This window comes from Artemia sp. Qi Xiang Cuo, chromosome 6 (genome assembly GCF_049724085.1).
Source record: "Artemia sp. Qi Xiang Cuo chromosome 6, ASM4972408v1, whole genome shotgun sequence".
Taxonomy (NCBI): Eukaryota; Metazoa; Arthropoda; class Branchiopoda; order Anostraca; family Artemiidae; genus Artemia; species Artemia sp. Qi Xiang Cuo.
In genome coordinates this window covers 35,900,218-35,916,457 of record NC_142799.1, presented here as the reverse complement: position 1 = coordinate 35,916,457, position 16,240 = coordinate 35,900,218, and the positions used below count along the sequence as shown (strand labels likewise).

Sequence of the window (16,240 nt, the reverse complement as noted above, 5' to 3'; positions counted from 1 at the left end):
TCAATAGATTGCCCTAAAAAAAAAAAAAAAAAAAAAAAAAAAAAAAAAAAAAAAAACACTTGAAATCCTGTACTAATCTAATATAACAACACTATTATATACTATTTTCCTACTTTAACTATATATATATATATATATATATATATATATATATATATATATATATATATATATATATATATATAAATACCAAAACGATGGTCCCTAAGCAACCCGCAAAAAGTCGGCCTATCAGTCTCTTGAATTATATCATAAGGAAGACTTCCATATAGGAGGAAGAACATGGCGAACCGAAAATGCAGAAGTTGTAGACCTTTTAATCGGTTTTCTAATTGCTGACGAATTCCTTGTCTCATATTCAGGCTGATTTCTCTCAAACACACCAATCAAACATTCAGGTGCATTTTTATGCAATATATCAAACATAAACAGAGCCTTATAATAATTAAAAAGACCTGAAACTGGTAAAATATTTTTTTTTTTTTATAACTATCTCTAACTGCTATACGATTATCACAATTAATAAGAACCCAAATTGCAGAATTTTGGAGAGCACGTAATGACTTCAAATGTGTTTGAAAAGTAGATGACCACACCGAACAACAATAAAAAAGGTGGACAATAGAAAAATATATCAATCTAAGTATATTAACTGGGGAAAAATATTTTGACTTTCTCAGAATCCCTATATTCCGAGCAATTTTAGATGATATACATTGTACTTATGTACTTTGAGAAACTAATAGTCTCATCCACTATTGCACCAAGATATTTCACAGACGGTACACGCTCAATACGATAAGATCTGACATTTAATTCCTTTAACCAAGGATAATAATCTGGCGATCTGCAAAAAATTACACAGTGAGAATGAATTAATACAGAGCTTCAGATATGCCTTCTCCTCGTCTTTGCCTGATATTCATCTTTGTCATTGAAATAAGCCAACTTTTGCATTTTTGCTTTTATTACTATTCGCACTTTACCTTCGTTTGGTTTGTTAACACTTTAGTGCTCCCTACTGACTTTCCTTCGTTATACCTGGGGAGGCCAGTCATCCAAAAAAACAGTCGTCAGGCCAACTGTTAAAAAATGATTGACTAGAGAAATATCATTTACATTTCTCTGTAGAAATAGCTGAATGACAGAGTTGGCTGAAACGTGACAGTGTAAGTCTACTAAAAGTCAAATCCCTTTGGAGTAGTTTTGTCCTGATTACTAAACCAACTTTTCGAAGCATTCCCACTAAAAACTTTTTTTGAGTGATTACACACAAATCTTCTTTCACTTTTACGCCTAACAGTCAAAACTAAGCCCAAAAACAACAATAAAAGTCATATTGGAAAGGAAAACATACGAAAAGAAGAAGGACTCTGACGAGTGTCATAAGATACATTTGCACATTGAGTCGAAAAACCAGTTCCGGCTCAAACGACAACCACAAGCCAGCAGAACTAGATGTCATTTAAAAACCAAAACATTTTTCTTCCGGAAATGCCAACCTTTCTTTTCAGTTTTATGTTTATAGGCTTATGATTGACTTTAGTAAGTTTTCACAAGACACAAAAGGTCAACAAGAGTCAACTACAAATTTTCCATGGCAAATTTACTTTAGAATATCGTTTTATTCTTACTTATGATGCGCGTCACAGCACGGTCACAACGTCCAAGTATTGATGCACAGGCACCTTTAAGTAAATCTCTGAATTTCGAAAAAATTTGACCTTTTTGGTAAAAATACCAAGTTAAACCCTTGCACTGCCTTAACCACCTAAAAAATTGGGCAGGCTGGCTCTGTTAAGAAAATGTTTCTGCAAGTACCGATCAAGACAAAATTTTCATTCCGCACCCTTTAGAGCTTACAAATTAGCCTAACAATGAAGGCCTAGAGCGGCTCATAAGGCATTTTTAATTATGCGTGTTGTCTCTTCAGATATCAAAACACTAAACTGTCGTTCATTTCCATCTATCGTGCTCCTATCATATATGTATTTACTATATTACAAACAAAGAATTGACTAATCAGCTATGGATATACAAGGGGGAGGGAATTCAAGCGCCCCAGTGAGTTTTCGCGATAGAAAAAGTTGTTTGAAATAAAAAAAAAATCGTACTTTACTAATTCTGGTTATATATGCATCGTGTTATTCGACCTAAAAAAACTGAAAAACACCGAGTTTGCTATTTATAGCTGGGAGCTTTACCAGAAAGCGGATTTTTAAAACCCATTTTTTACATTGAGGTAACCTTCTTCCAAATAGAATTGACTTTAATAAAGTGTATCAGGGCTAATCTAACATAAATATCAACGATAAAGGATAGGTAACGCCTCAAATTATCACTCAAGATTGAGAATTTCGGCCCACTGTAACCCCCTTACTCCCCATAATGAAATTTTGAATGTGCCCATGGAACAACGAGCAGGTCAGTCACTTAATTAGGCTATCATTTTTAAGCATAGCTCATATAGTAAAGATATCTTCCCAAAAGTCAGGTCCATACAATTAGTTTTTTTTTAATGATTCTCCGGATCTTCCTGTTTTTTGTTTTTTTTCTTTGCTTTTTTTTCAAAGACGTTTTTTTAAGATCTCTCACCAATTTTCTACTTCTAGAAATTGGCAGTTTTGCAAAAGCAACTAGTGTGTAGAACTTTGTCAAGGGGTTTTCAGCCCTTTTTAATTGTACCTGTTTAACTATTTTGCTGTCATTTACCAACTCTTAGCGGAAATATTTACTGTGGCGTAATACAAAATATACAATAGAACAGATGATGCACAAAAGAAGTGAATAACTTTTTTCACGAGGTGTTCTGAGCACAAGATTAATAAATGACACTTTACGTCCTGAATGCAGCATATCCAAAGAATTCATGATGGTACAGAAAACAAGCACAGAATTCAAACTGAAAATACATCCTCAGTCTCAACCAAGAGAAATACACAACTATTGGTTTCAGACCAAAATTATCATAAATAACATAACCTTTGCCTCCCATTTTTTCTAAACAGCCAATTATCCAAATGGCCTCATCACATGGCACAATTATTTATCTAAAGTTCAGAATGATAAGTCAGCCTCATGAGAAACGGATTATTTCCGACCACTTCATCAGGACAACTTCCTTTATACTTTGCCTAAAAAAAAGAAATTAAATTTTCAAACTACAAGAAAGAAAGTTTAAAAGTATAAAACCACATCGTACATTAAAAACATTAATAAATACAAGAAGGAACCAAAGTAGCTTAAAAAAGACCACAGATATTTCAAGCAAATTGGTATTGAAATTAGAAATGTTACTACCCTTCCAAATTAGAAGACGCTTGTAAAATTAAATGGGCATCAGAACAAACGGTTTGTTAAAAGAACTCAACTTGAATGTTGACCCTATAATTTCTTTGCGGTATTTCGGCCCCCCATCCCTCTTAATATATATTTGGAGGTGTTTTACCCTTTGATCGTTCTGATTAAAATGATTATCTTGAAATTCTGATTTGATGGCATAGGAGTGTGGGGGAGTAAAAAGAGCATTGGGGGAGTAGGTTTTATAGCTTGAAAGGACAGTAGATCACAGAATCACGTAACCTTCTCCAAACTTCTTGCAATCAGGCTATCCATTCAAGATGAAATGGCAGAATTATTTTCTTGATTTAAAATATTACTAGAAGATTATAAACTCAAAGAAGTTCACGCACAAAACTAGCATATTTTAAACGTGTCATTGATTTAAATTTTTTTTGTACATTTTTTTTTTGCTGCTAATATCGACCAAGGAGCACGTTCTTGCAAATTAATAGGAAACTACTCGTAATAATTCACTCTGAAAACAAAGAACAAAAAGGTGACTATTTTTCAGTCTTCTTGTTGTATCTATAGCACATAACTAAAAATTCACACAAAATTGAGGATTCGCGCGAAATCCAAGCATAATACAATTTAACTCATCTGTTTGCGACTTGAAGGTCTAATACTTGTGTAATATTACACATTTTTATAGATTTAGTGGCAAACAGTTCAATGAATGAAAAATTTTTTTCAATACTTTTATTTAATTTCATCTCTCAGGGTAAAACACTGTAATGAATTTTTTATCCAATGTGCATTGGTCTGATTGAGCTAAAATTGTGCGCCCCACTTGTTTTCTAGCAAAAAAAAAAAAATGAATCGGTTACAATCAGTCAACACTGACACACGGATTTGCTTCATTTGCACCGACACTTTAATTATATGTATGCATTTTGCTATAGCACTCTTGTGCTTCTAAGTGATCTCAGATCCCACTATAAAAGAAAAAGATCATATGATACATGTGCTTTAAATTCCATTTTAAATTACAAACGTTTTGAAAAGCTTGCTTAAATGTTTATATATTCACATTACAAGTTAGAGTTAGCCCTTTGATTACATATTTAGTTTGGGTCTAGCTTCAGGAACTCATAGCTTATATTCCATTTCCAATTACAGACTTTTTGAAATGCCCAAAAGTACATTGAAAGTTTTGCTTGAGCGTTTATATTCAAATTGTAAGCTAAAGCAAGCCCTTTGATTACAAATTAAGTTTGGGTCTAACTTCAAGAACCTATCTGAGCGCTGCTTTTAACTTACCCTTCGTGGTTAAACGTTTTAGGAATTTCACAGTCAGTTCAGAGAATTTTGACAAAGTTTGACACACTTTGTGACGCTTTTCCCAAAGGTTTCAAAAACTCATAGTGACAACAGTGTGCCCTGTATCCTCCCTGTCTTTCTCTAATGACTATATGAGACTTAATAAAACAAATATTTTCCTTCCACAAATATCATCTTGGTCTAGCTCAACTTTAGAAAAATTATAAGCATGAAGGAGAAAAATTGATTACAAAATTATCAAAGACTAAAACCAAAACAAGATACAAATATTTTTTAAGAGGAAGCTTTCTCCAGTCCAAAAAAAAGTTTGTGTTACGTGGAAAACTTAAAATTTTATACAAAAGTGTGGGGCACTCAAGACACAAAAAATCTTTCGCACTTCCTTATAATCTTCACGATGGTATCTTTATGTTTACATTGATAGATACGCTGTCACAAAGGTCCAAGAGTGGTTCTAAAACATCTCACCAACCACTCTCATTTCTAACTTTCAAGTGTAACATTTTTCTGGGTAGAAGAAAAAAGTTTTCTTTTCTTTTTTTGGTGCATTTAGAAATAGACAAAAGTTTGTTTGGTCAATATTTAGAGTTGGCGACACATACGTTAAGCTCTTTATATTCCATTTTTGCTCCTTTAAAATGATAGTGAGCATATATTCTTTGGTAGATAAATACACCAGTATTGGGATTCGGCGTTAAAATCTTATAGCTATAAAAAAAAACCTTACCTCGCAGTCAATCCCAATGTCACCGTCTGCTATAGCATGATACATATCTGAAAATGTGTTGCCTTTCCTTGATGATGATAACAACCATGCCACAATTGAGCTGTAAAAAGAATATTTTCAACTAGGGAACCAACATTATTTGAAGATGAAATAACAGGAGAATAAAGCAAAGGCTAAGAACAAGTAAAAAACAAAAAATTGAGATTAAACACAAATTGGTCTTTAAGCTAATGTTGAAAAGAAGGAACTATATTATTAGTTCATGGTTAATGGGAAATTTCACTATTTGATATTCTTTTTTTGCTGGGCGAAAATTTTGTATCCACAATCTCTGGGATTAGGTGTTCAATTTTCAAAATTGTTTTCTTCAAATTTTAGAACAATGACAGGGATCATAATTTATGATACAACAGTAAAAGGTTACAAATAATTTTTCTTCTTACGGTAGATTTAGTTGATGAAACGATGTATATCGACATATAAATACGTCACATATTAATATAAATCGGCATAAATGCCGTTGGATGAAAATTTGCGTAAAAATACAACAAATAATCCAATCTATGATTAAAAATGTCATTAGAATACTAGCAACTCATGATTCGTGTTTTATGTCTTGCTAATCGTGACTATGAATCAAATTATCGATCTAAAATTTCGGAGCTTTACGGATTTTACCATTACAGGCAAAATAATATCTATCCATATGAAACTGCATCAGAATTTTTTTTCGCAGAGAGGGACTTTGATCAAGATTTCAAAGCAACAATTTAGACTACTAGTTTTGTACACATTAATTCGCATTTATTATATAATTTACTTACATTGCCTCAAATATAATAAAAAAAAATCCAAGAAAAAAAAACCTGGTGGATGTACTTATTATACAGAATTGAAGTACAGAAATGATTTGGTACGTACTTGTAGTACACAGTACAGAAATGACTAAAGGCTTCCGAGTGCTGCCCTTCACTAGCATCCACCAGGCTCCTGTCAAAGGCGGGGGGGGGGGGCTCCCAAATCACACTATTGCAGAACTATTATGCAGACTTGCGCAGCCTTAGTAACTATACCCAACCAAAGTGGGAGAACGTTGCGGCTGCAGCAAACTGGAGGTTTAAGGTTTGGAAGCATAAAACAAATTGGAAGAAACAAGAGCAACATTTATAAATCATAAAGCGGAAAACAAAACCGGTCAAAAAAGTACGAAGAAGCAGTTTAGGTTTAGCATACCGCCTTATGTTTTTTGTTAATTTAGACACTCAGTAAACAAGAACTAGTATCAATGTAAAAATTATGACTTAATTGAATAGTATTTTGGTAGTCCATTTACTTACAGTAACTTGAGCATATGTCACGTTATATTTTCCAGAAGTGTTTACAATCAAATGCAAACACTGTCTAGACCTCTATGGCACAGGGGATTCTTCTCACAGGAGATCTTGCTACATGGTAAGCAATTGCAACCCTTGATTCAGATCATATTACAGTTTTAGATAGATAGTTCTGGCTTTACGGTTTTATATATACGGAATACTGAAATGACTTGAAACTTGGCACCTAAAAAATCAGATAAACATAAGCTGTAGTGAAATATTCTAAGGATATTTTAAACGCAAGAAATACAAAAGCTCTATTTCGTAACTAACTAGCTGTATGTTAAACTCATTTAAGAAAACTAGACAACAAAAAAGACAAAAAACATCAGTTCGCATTACATCACAAACTATTTCCCACTTTACGAGATTAGTCAAAAGCCCCCCCCCCTTCCTCATGCCTGAAAAAAATAAAATAGTGGCCAAAAACTGTGACGCACTGAAATTTACTTCATGGCATATTTGAAATATGAGGGATAAAAAATAAATTTCATCATTTGTTTTTCAGTAGTTTTGTGATAATTATTAAGGTTCAGCCAAAACATAGGCAGCCAGGACCAGCCACAAGGAGGGAGGAATTTCCAGTATACACATCTATATGATTGAGCAATGGAGGTTGGAGTAAAAAAGAGTCGACATATTAATAAGTACAACGTGTAAAAATAGCTAAAGAAGAGTAAAATATACTGACAAGTAGCTTTTTTGCCAACACAGGGGAAGGGGTCGAAATACCCAACTCCCATTTTCTTGGTTACTGGTGTTGGAATATTTAATTAATCAATTTTGTATTTTTAAATTTACAGCCCACCACGATCCTAATTCACGCGCATGCACCTCTTGACAAGGTTTAAAAAAAGGTCATCGGGGTTTACCACTTCCTAATGGCTACTACAGCACAAGTTAACAGATTGTTTACCTAAAAAACCTTGTCATTGTTCCTTTAAATTCAATATTAGTTGCCACATTATTCGGATGGTTTATAAAACATAGAAGCACTTTCAAACATTCTGGATGCTCGGAGGCCTTTTTATAGAGACGATAGGCTTCTCCAATGGGATCCAGCAATTCTTCTTTCTGAATTTCCCCAATTTTATTCATTAGCTCAACTTTGTCAATATTGGCAAGGTTCAAATCCTCATCGTGTCCAAGTCTTAACATGGTTTTAATATTATTTTCTAGTCTATCCAAATAAACCAAGGAATTCATGTCAATTTTAAGATGCTCTTTCATTATTGTGTCAACCACTTTTGAAAGGGTTTTCTTAAAATCATTTGGGTCGATAGCTCCGTAGCCTTTAGAAGTTGTAAAGGAGTTTATATGCTTCAAATTGGACTCCAAATTTGTAGGGTGAAAGAACTCATACAAATAGTCAACAATAATAGGTGTATATGTTTCCATAATTCGATGTTTAATTTCCTCATTTTCCAAAAGACTAAAAGCCTCTTCTAAACTGAGGCCGATATTCACTTTCAATATGTAGTTAAAATCTCTCCAATCTTTAGCTTTTACAAGTTCTAACATCACATCTTGAACGCCTAAAGCTACCTTAGGATCGAAACCGAGATAATGTGCAATTAAATGAACAAACAGTGAGTAAGTGCTTTCACTTTCGCCATTTTTCGGACTGGAAATCACTCCTGTATCACTGATGAAATTCGATGCTAGTTCCATCATATTTGACAAATTGAAACCTTCATTATTAGGAACAAATTGCGCAGCTAACTGCAAAACAGAGTTAAGCGGGTTTGTTCCTTTATCAGTAGACTGACCTAAAAAATTTGCAGCGGTTTTGAGAATGTCCTCATTTCCGAGAGCATTTACAGCTAGGGGCAATAAATGACCAAGGATCTCAGAATAATCACTATCTTTCACTTTCTTCTTTTTATTCTTTTTAGGTTTGTCCTCTAATAAGCCTTCTGCAACTTTCAGTATTCTATCAAGATCTTCAGGGTTAGTTTTTTTCAACATCTCAAGTATTCTTTCAGATTCTTTCGCTATTTCTTCAGGAGATTTTTCAACTTTAGCTTCACCATCGGTTACAAGCTTGTTTTCTTTACCTTTGTAAATACTACTACATTCAGTCTCTTTTACAAAAAAGGTGGCAGCAAAAAATAAGATTATAACAGATAGCACTAGGATACCAAGATGAGATAATGGACCTCTTATTCCACTGGCCATCACGACAGGCGTAACTAGAAAAAAGAACACGATTAAGAAAAAAAGAAGAAAATAATAAAACATTTAGCCAAAACAGATCAAAACAATTGTCACGACAGAAATAACTCAAACTTGAAGAAGAGGAAATCCCTCAGTTTTACCAGCGGGATGCTCAGTCCCTAAAAAAAAAACGCTTAAGTATAGATATATACTAATAAATAATTCCTTAGACCACCATCTTTTTCTATTTAAAGATAAAATCAATGGTTTGATAAAACAATATAGATAAAATATATATGTATATGTTCACCAGTTCTTTTTCAAGAAAAAAGCCCACTTCGACGGTTTTTGCTACCTCTCTCCTGTATCCTCGATAAACATCTCAAGCCTTCAACACTTCATTTTTGCAGAGGGCTCCCCAATTTACTGATGTTTGACATAATTTTAGAATCATTCATAATATGATATTCGGCATTAAATTTTATTGAAAAATTTACTAATAGAAAGAACCTGGTAGAAGGCTTCTGGGCGGGGGTTGTCGTGGTGGGAATAGCCGCATAGTGTTTTTGGACTTAAAAGTTGTAACATTACCTTCAGATTTGTAATCAAAAATTTCGGAAATACTTAGTTGTCAACTACGGTGAGAATTAAACACTATTAACTCTTACGCTACAATATTGGTATAAGGTTTTTAATAAGAAACATTTTGGTTTTAAGACACTCACCCAAAGACCTTAATGATTTTAATTGTTAACATTTAATCATACCGAATAATTCATGAAAACAGTACACGTTGAAATGAGGAACGTTGGTAATGGGAGGGGGGTGATCTGTGAGACAGACTGAAAGAACAAACTCTCCACCATCCAATAAAAAATATCAAAATTTTACCGATGCCCCATGGCATCGTATCAAAACTTTGAAATATATATTTCACTCAGTATGATCAAATTCCCAAATACATACTTTCAGGGGGGGGGGGGGGAATAAGATCCACATAGCCCAAAGGATAAGGGTAGGCTACTTAGTAACACAATTGGTTTTTTCTCCACCAACACATTTTAGTAGAAATGGTGGGCAAATCGCACCTTGCTAAAACCAGTATAACCTAAAGAATTTGAATGCATATGATTGGAGGTAGATCTCTATGCCCTCTAACAACGCTCCCTCCCCCGCCCTCCACTGTCAAAATTTTAGCAGAAAGGCAGATGTTACACATTGTTTGAACACAGATCCTTTTGGGACAGTCCAAGAACTTTCAAAATGAAGAAAGTACAAGCTATGGAATTTCATTGGTGTGTTGCGAATCCGAGTTGTGAAAAACAAGCTAAGTTTGAGCTACCTACTGATGCGGGCAAAAAATATGCTAAATCACTTTATTCACGTCGTTTTCCTGAAAACACAGTATAATTTTGAAGACTTTCTTTTCCCATTGTTAAAAATTAAATACAGCTTAAACTTCCATTAATTCCTTTTGTTTGATATAGCGGAAAATTTGGGACAATAAATTTAGTTTCATTATCCAACAAATATTCTTCTTTTCAAGTTCATTCCTTTCTAATGTATGTATAGAAGATAAAAAAAAAAAAAATTGTGAAAAAGAATCAACTATTGATTTGCTAATTCACAGGGGAATTCTAGAGGGATGTACCACTACTGTTGTTTGCGGTAACTTATGATTGATACAACTGTGATCCGGTTATTCATTTAAATATCTGTTTGTTTCAATTTTCATTAATTGACTCGTGGTAATTTTAATTTTAGGTAATGTAAATATTCTTAGACTATTCTTAACCTCAAAATCTAGTTTGCAAAAGTAAAAATCCGTCCAATCTCTTTCCGTGTCAACATAATTTTGGTTCAAATAGCATTGTGGACATGACATCTCCAGCAGGTACAGAAATCTCCGTTTCAAAACTTTGTGAAAACATAAAAAGAGAAGAGCTGGTCACCCATGGTTTAGCGTTCTTGTTTGATTTACAATTGTCTTGTCGATATTTTTTCTTCTTCTTTTTCTCTTGCATGAGGTTAAACTTACATATTGTTTTCTTTGTTTATTAATGTAAATGTTATCTGTTTATTTTCTCTTTTTTTATTACCCTCTTTGTTTATGCTATTAGAGAATGGTTGTGATTGAAATTAGACCAAATACAGACGGTTGTCTTCTTTTAAACATGCTACTTCAAAACAATCCGTTATTGCGGATAATCAATTTTTTGAAAAATAGAAAAAGACCTCATAAACGTGGGGAGATGAAAAAAAAAACTGTACCTGTGCACTAGCTGGTACCCACCGCTATAACTATATCAAGAAAACTAGACACGAAACCCGCCAAGCGGGTATTTGCAATAGAGAAATGGAATGCAAAGCGTGGTTTTCATTGCGTTTACAATATTTAAACTGTTGTTTTTTTTGGGTTTAAGGGGGGGAAGGTCCCTAGGTTATTTTACGTATTTAACATATGCTATGCTTTACCCCCCCCCCCTAATGTGCGAACATATAGCCCAAATTTGTTTATAAACTATTATATATTCATCCTATTTTATTTCATTTCTATTAGCATTGACCAAACTTGACTTTTTTTGTGGGTACCATATTATGCACAAGTACCATAAAAATCTTTACAGAAACCCTTCCAAAGAATTAAAATTAGTTTTTGGTACATATGCTTTCACTCAGGGACATTGGCAGGGGATTATATTATCCTTTCTTTTTGCTTTTTGTAGAACGTTTGTTGTATTTTTATGTTTTCTTTAGGCTAGTTTTTTTTTCTCGAATTCCTTGGCATTTTTTATTAGAAACCCTCAAAAAATTTGTTTTTTTGTCATTGGACATCGAAAAAATTTCCACGTATGCGGCTACTATCACTATTCAGTACTTTCAAACGTTTCTATGCTTTAACACATTTTAGGAGCCAATTATGTTTAAAAGTAGTGGGCCGCTCGTAGTTTCTTCTTATCCACTAAAAAATTTTCGCTTTGACATAATTTCATTCTTGAAAAACAGGTCTCAAACCTTACGGCACTGGAATTAGTTAAAATTCAATGGGCTGGCACCAAAACGAAACGCTAGTAAAAAAGTTTCATGGCAACTTTTGTCACATCTTTATTCCAACAAATTATGGGAAAGACAGCGGAGACGCTTCTTTCAATTCGGAAAAAATAAGCACTAATAATTACACCGTAGCGGATCGCAAAGAGGACGAAGCTAATATTTTTTGTTTTTGCCTCGTACTGTTACCAAGAAGAACAAATCTATGCCAACATCACTTTTTTATTTTTATCTCTTTTTAATTAAAACTTGCTTTGTAATTCTAACTACTAATATTATTTGACGATGCTTATCATTACTTCTAGTCAAACATTTGTCAGGTCCCGTCGTCATTACCTAGTTCTTTTCTTTTTTCTTTCTGTAAGGTACTGTTGGAGCCGTGTCATATCTCGTACGGGCTGCTTTCAGTCCGATGCACAGCATAGCTATACATACGAACAGTAGGGAAAAGTTTGTCCAAAAATGACACACATTATAGCGTGCTGACTGGGAAGTTCCCAGTATCACAGGCTCACAGCAATAGTTTCAGCCAGAGGGACGAGTTTGCGCCATTTTGGCGCTTTTTTGAGGCGGTTGCGCATTAAAATATTTCCAATCGGCACATTTTTTTGAGGGGGAAAATCGTTCATTTGGCGCATTACCACCAGGGAAATGGAGCTTTCGGCGCATTTCTACTTTTAGGCGGCGCAACTTTAGACCAAGCAACTGGCAACGCCGGTTTCAGTTGCTTCTTGGAGCTCGGTCAGATCACAACAAAGGTAAGGCACTAAACATTTGTCATTGCGCGTGCGCGAAGAAACAGAGTCATGAAGAGAGGACTAGATTGATGTGTTTCAAAAATCTTTAATGGAGAGTATAGAAATTTTCGCTACTGTGCGTATGCTATCGTTCAGTGTCTCTCAAAGAGACCAAAGGTCATGGAGTACCAGAGTTGCCAGATGAGGCGCAGTTATGCCAAACGATATGATTCGTTGTTTGGAAAGCACCTCTGGAAAGTCGTTTAGACAGAAAACCCAAAGTCAATATCCTTCTATACGATAAAGGGGACAAAAAGCTACCTCAAACCAGTCTGTAAGAGAAGTCCGAGCAAGAGTAGCGCCCCGAACAATTTACACCAAGCGCTTCCTTCGAAATTATTTTAAGAACAATTACACTGGATAACAAAACAATATTTTTTGAAAATCGTTCAGAGGTTTCCAGCTGAATTAGACTAATTCTGATGTTCTGAGTCTGAAAATGACCTTGGTTTTGCTCAATCCAATCAGAATTTTTTGCTACAGAAGTTTTTAAGAAATATATTTTTCGTAAAAAAAACAACAAATTTCTGAGGATCATCAGCTAAGAAATCCCTAGATTTTTTTCTGTTTTCCTCAAGAAATAACAGTCAACGTATCCAAACTCAAAATTTTACAGTTTACGGCATAAATCGGCATTTCTTTGATTCCTGTGTGTGAGCAGCTGCTGGGTTGCTTTCTCAGCAAAAAGCAGTAGTCTGACTGCTTCCATCATGCAGTCCATCATGACTGCGTCCCACCTTCCCTGGTACCTCTCCTTCATTTGGCGCATGCTCTGATGGAACCTTTCTATCTGCTCGCCAATCACCACCCCAGGCTTTCAGGAAACTTCTCCATGCGTGAGAACAGGAAGCGCATCCTTATACTCATCAAACACCCGAGTTTTTGGAAGGCTTCGATCATGCTGCTGACGATTATGGCGTGGTTTGCTGCCTTTGTGTTCCCCAGGAAGTTGTTCACCCCCTGCACAACCGATTTCCACGTTTCAAACTCAATGTCTCTTATGAGCTGCCGTATCTGTGGGCCATTGAAAATATGGGCGGTCAGCTTCTCTATGGTCAGTCAAGGAAAGGCTCAGCACAGGTATTTGAAGCACTTCCTATCCTTGTCCAGAACTGCTTCATTATGAACTGGATCAATATCTTCTTCCAGTCAACAAGAGTAGACATTTCATCATCTTGAAGTCGGTGCAGATGATCCAGTGGTGCTGCTCATATTGGATTCTGTCGAGCACGTACTTCACTGCTTTCAATTTTCTTTGAGAGTTGTGGAGTGCACTAGAGGAATTGAGGCAAACTGATTCCCGTTGTGGAGGAACAAACACTTCAAAGAGCGCTTGTTGCTGTCAATAAAGAGTTGCGAATCTCTCGGATCGTATTGAGGAGCGTCGAGTTTACCATGAAAACCGGCGGCATCTCGGCAGTACACGAGGTTTTTCTCCTGGCGGAAGTAGTCAAAATAGTCCTCATACCTTATACGAAAGAAAGTGACACGCTTAATTTTGACTCTCTTTGATTAATGTTTTCTCTTTGAGTCTGCAGGCCAACAGCTTGGAGGAAGTCTTCAAGAAGCTGAGATCCGAACCAGATCATCCAGCTCACATTGTAAAAGGGGCTGCAGACCATTTTGATCTTTATATTCCTTTTCTGTATATCCTCCCTCGTCTGCACTGGTGGCCTTGTCGTCACTGTCGTGAAGCTCTGCGAACGCCAGTACAGGAATTTCTTCACAGTGAGTAACTGGAGGGCGGGCAGATGGAAGGTTGGGGTACTGGATGTTGTGTTAATTCTTCTGGTTGATGCCAGTAATACTGATAGCACAGAAGTAACAATCCGATGCAGGGTCTAACGGATCCCTCCAAACCATTGGAATCCAAACCTTCAATGAAGTATTCGCGCCCTTTGTCCGCCACCGGAGGTAGTGGACTTTGTCCACTTTGTGAAAAGGGCTGGAGATAATTTTATTCTTTACGCTCCACTTCTGTATATACTCCCTCGTCTGCACGAGTGGTCTTGTCGTCGCTGTCGCGAAGCTCTGTGAACGCTGGTACAGACATTTCTTCGCAGTGAGTAACTGGATGGCGGGCAGATGGAAGATCGGGGTACTGAAGGCTGTGTTGATTCTTCTGATTGATGCCAGTAATATTGATGACACAAAAGTAACAATCCGATGCAGGGTCTAACGGATCCCTCCAAACCATCAGAATCCCAATCTTCAGTAAAGTATTCGCGTCCATTGTTCACCACCGGAGGTATTCCACGTTTGTCTTGCAAACCATGTGCGGTGCCCAAGACTTATCTTGGTCACCCAGTTTGAATTCAAAGTAAGCCTCATAGGTGTACTTTGCAAATCCTGTGGTGTTCCTCCTGTTCATTGAAAGCGTGTAATATCCGCAGATGTAGCAGAAAACGTCAGGATCATTCCTGCATGACTGTCGCGCCGAGGGCATATCAATCAAGTGAAAGAAAAATGCAGGTTAATGTCAGGCAATGAAACTTATGATCAACTTGATTGGCTAAGGGTCAATTAAATGACCTTGCAATAACGCATACAAGTGATAGGCTATACGTGATACACGTGATATACGCATACACTACTTTAGAGAAATAAAATGATGTTGTAATTCGATATATTCTTCAAGAAAAATATGATTGAACTCGAAACACCCTGATATTAGCATACGTATAGCTCGCCAGGTAGGTCTATGGCTGTATCTCGAAACGTTGATCTGATAGAGCAAAATGAATGCAATATTTGGATTCAGAACACTAAAACTAGTCTAAGTCAGTTGAGAAACCCCTGGCGATTTTTTGGCTGTTACCCAGTGTTATAATAGTATTGTTCTTCTATGATATGCTGAAGCTATGTGTGCAATGTATATTTATTTTGAATAAAAATGTAATCGTTAAGTAGCATGGTTTCTCAATCATTACGGCCATAGACGGTGATGGTTCTAGCATCTCTGTCTCCCAAAAAATGTCTAGGGCAACTGTTAATAACATTCTCATTTATAAAAAAAAAAAAAAAAATAATTTATCAAACAAAATTTCCATTTATTTATATCTGACTTTTCTTACTTGGTACGGAAAATTTTTGGGGGGTACGCGGCCGGCCAACACAAAAAAAAAAACAACCCTTTAACTCCCTGAGTGGCAATTTTATTTATATTTTAGCTATAGTTTACTTAGTACCCGTAACTAAGAAGTGGCAGCTAAAATGTTTTGTGGGTAAAAAGGGGTACAGTGCCTAAATAAGTTTGAGGACCACTGGCCTAGAGAAACGAAACTTTCCAAACAGAATCTACGGTGCACTTAAGCCCGTAAAAATGCCTTCAAGCACATGTAGCATTGAGTCAAGTTACAGTTCGTAATCGTTCCTTACTTACAGTTCGTGGTAACGAACTGTAAGTAAGGAACGATGCGGCTCAATAGTAATCAAAACTATAGGAAACTGTGTCTTGATAATAATACATACATCAAAAGAAGAAAATTTTGAGGCTTATTCAAAATATA

General features: G+C 35.6%; 1 protein-coding gene and 1 long non-coding RNA gene across 2 annotated transcripts in view; both read right to left on the bottom strand.

Annotated features, from left to right (window-relative positions):
* Positions 1-242: 242 nt before the first annotated feature.
* On the bottom strand, positions 243-6,980 carry LOC148951173 (uncharacterized). Its single transcript, XR_016141898.1, has 3 exons — positions 6,688-6,980; positions 5,351-5,450; positions 243-3,134 (listed from the first exon to the last, which is right to left on the bottom strand). It is a non-coding gene; the product is annotated as an uncharacterized LOC148951173 (long non-coding RNA).
* A 1,799-nt stretch (positions 6,981-8,779) lies between these two features.
* LOC148951172 (zinc finger SWIM domain-containing protein 3-like) overlaps positions 8,780-16,240 on the bottom strand; it is a 91,692-nt gene continuing 84,231 nt past the window's right edge. The window contains exon 7 of the mRNA XM_089090697.1: positions 8,780-8,918. The gene's annotated coding sequence lies outside the window, so the exon portion shown is untranslated. The remainder of the gene's footprint in view (positions 8,919-16,240) is intronic.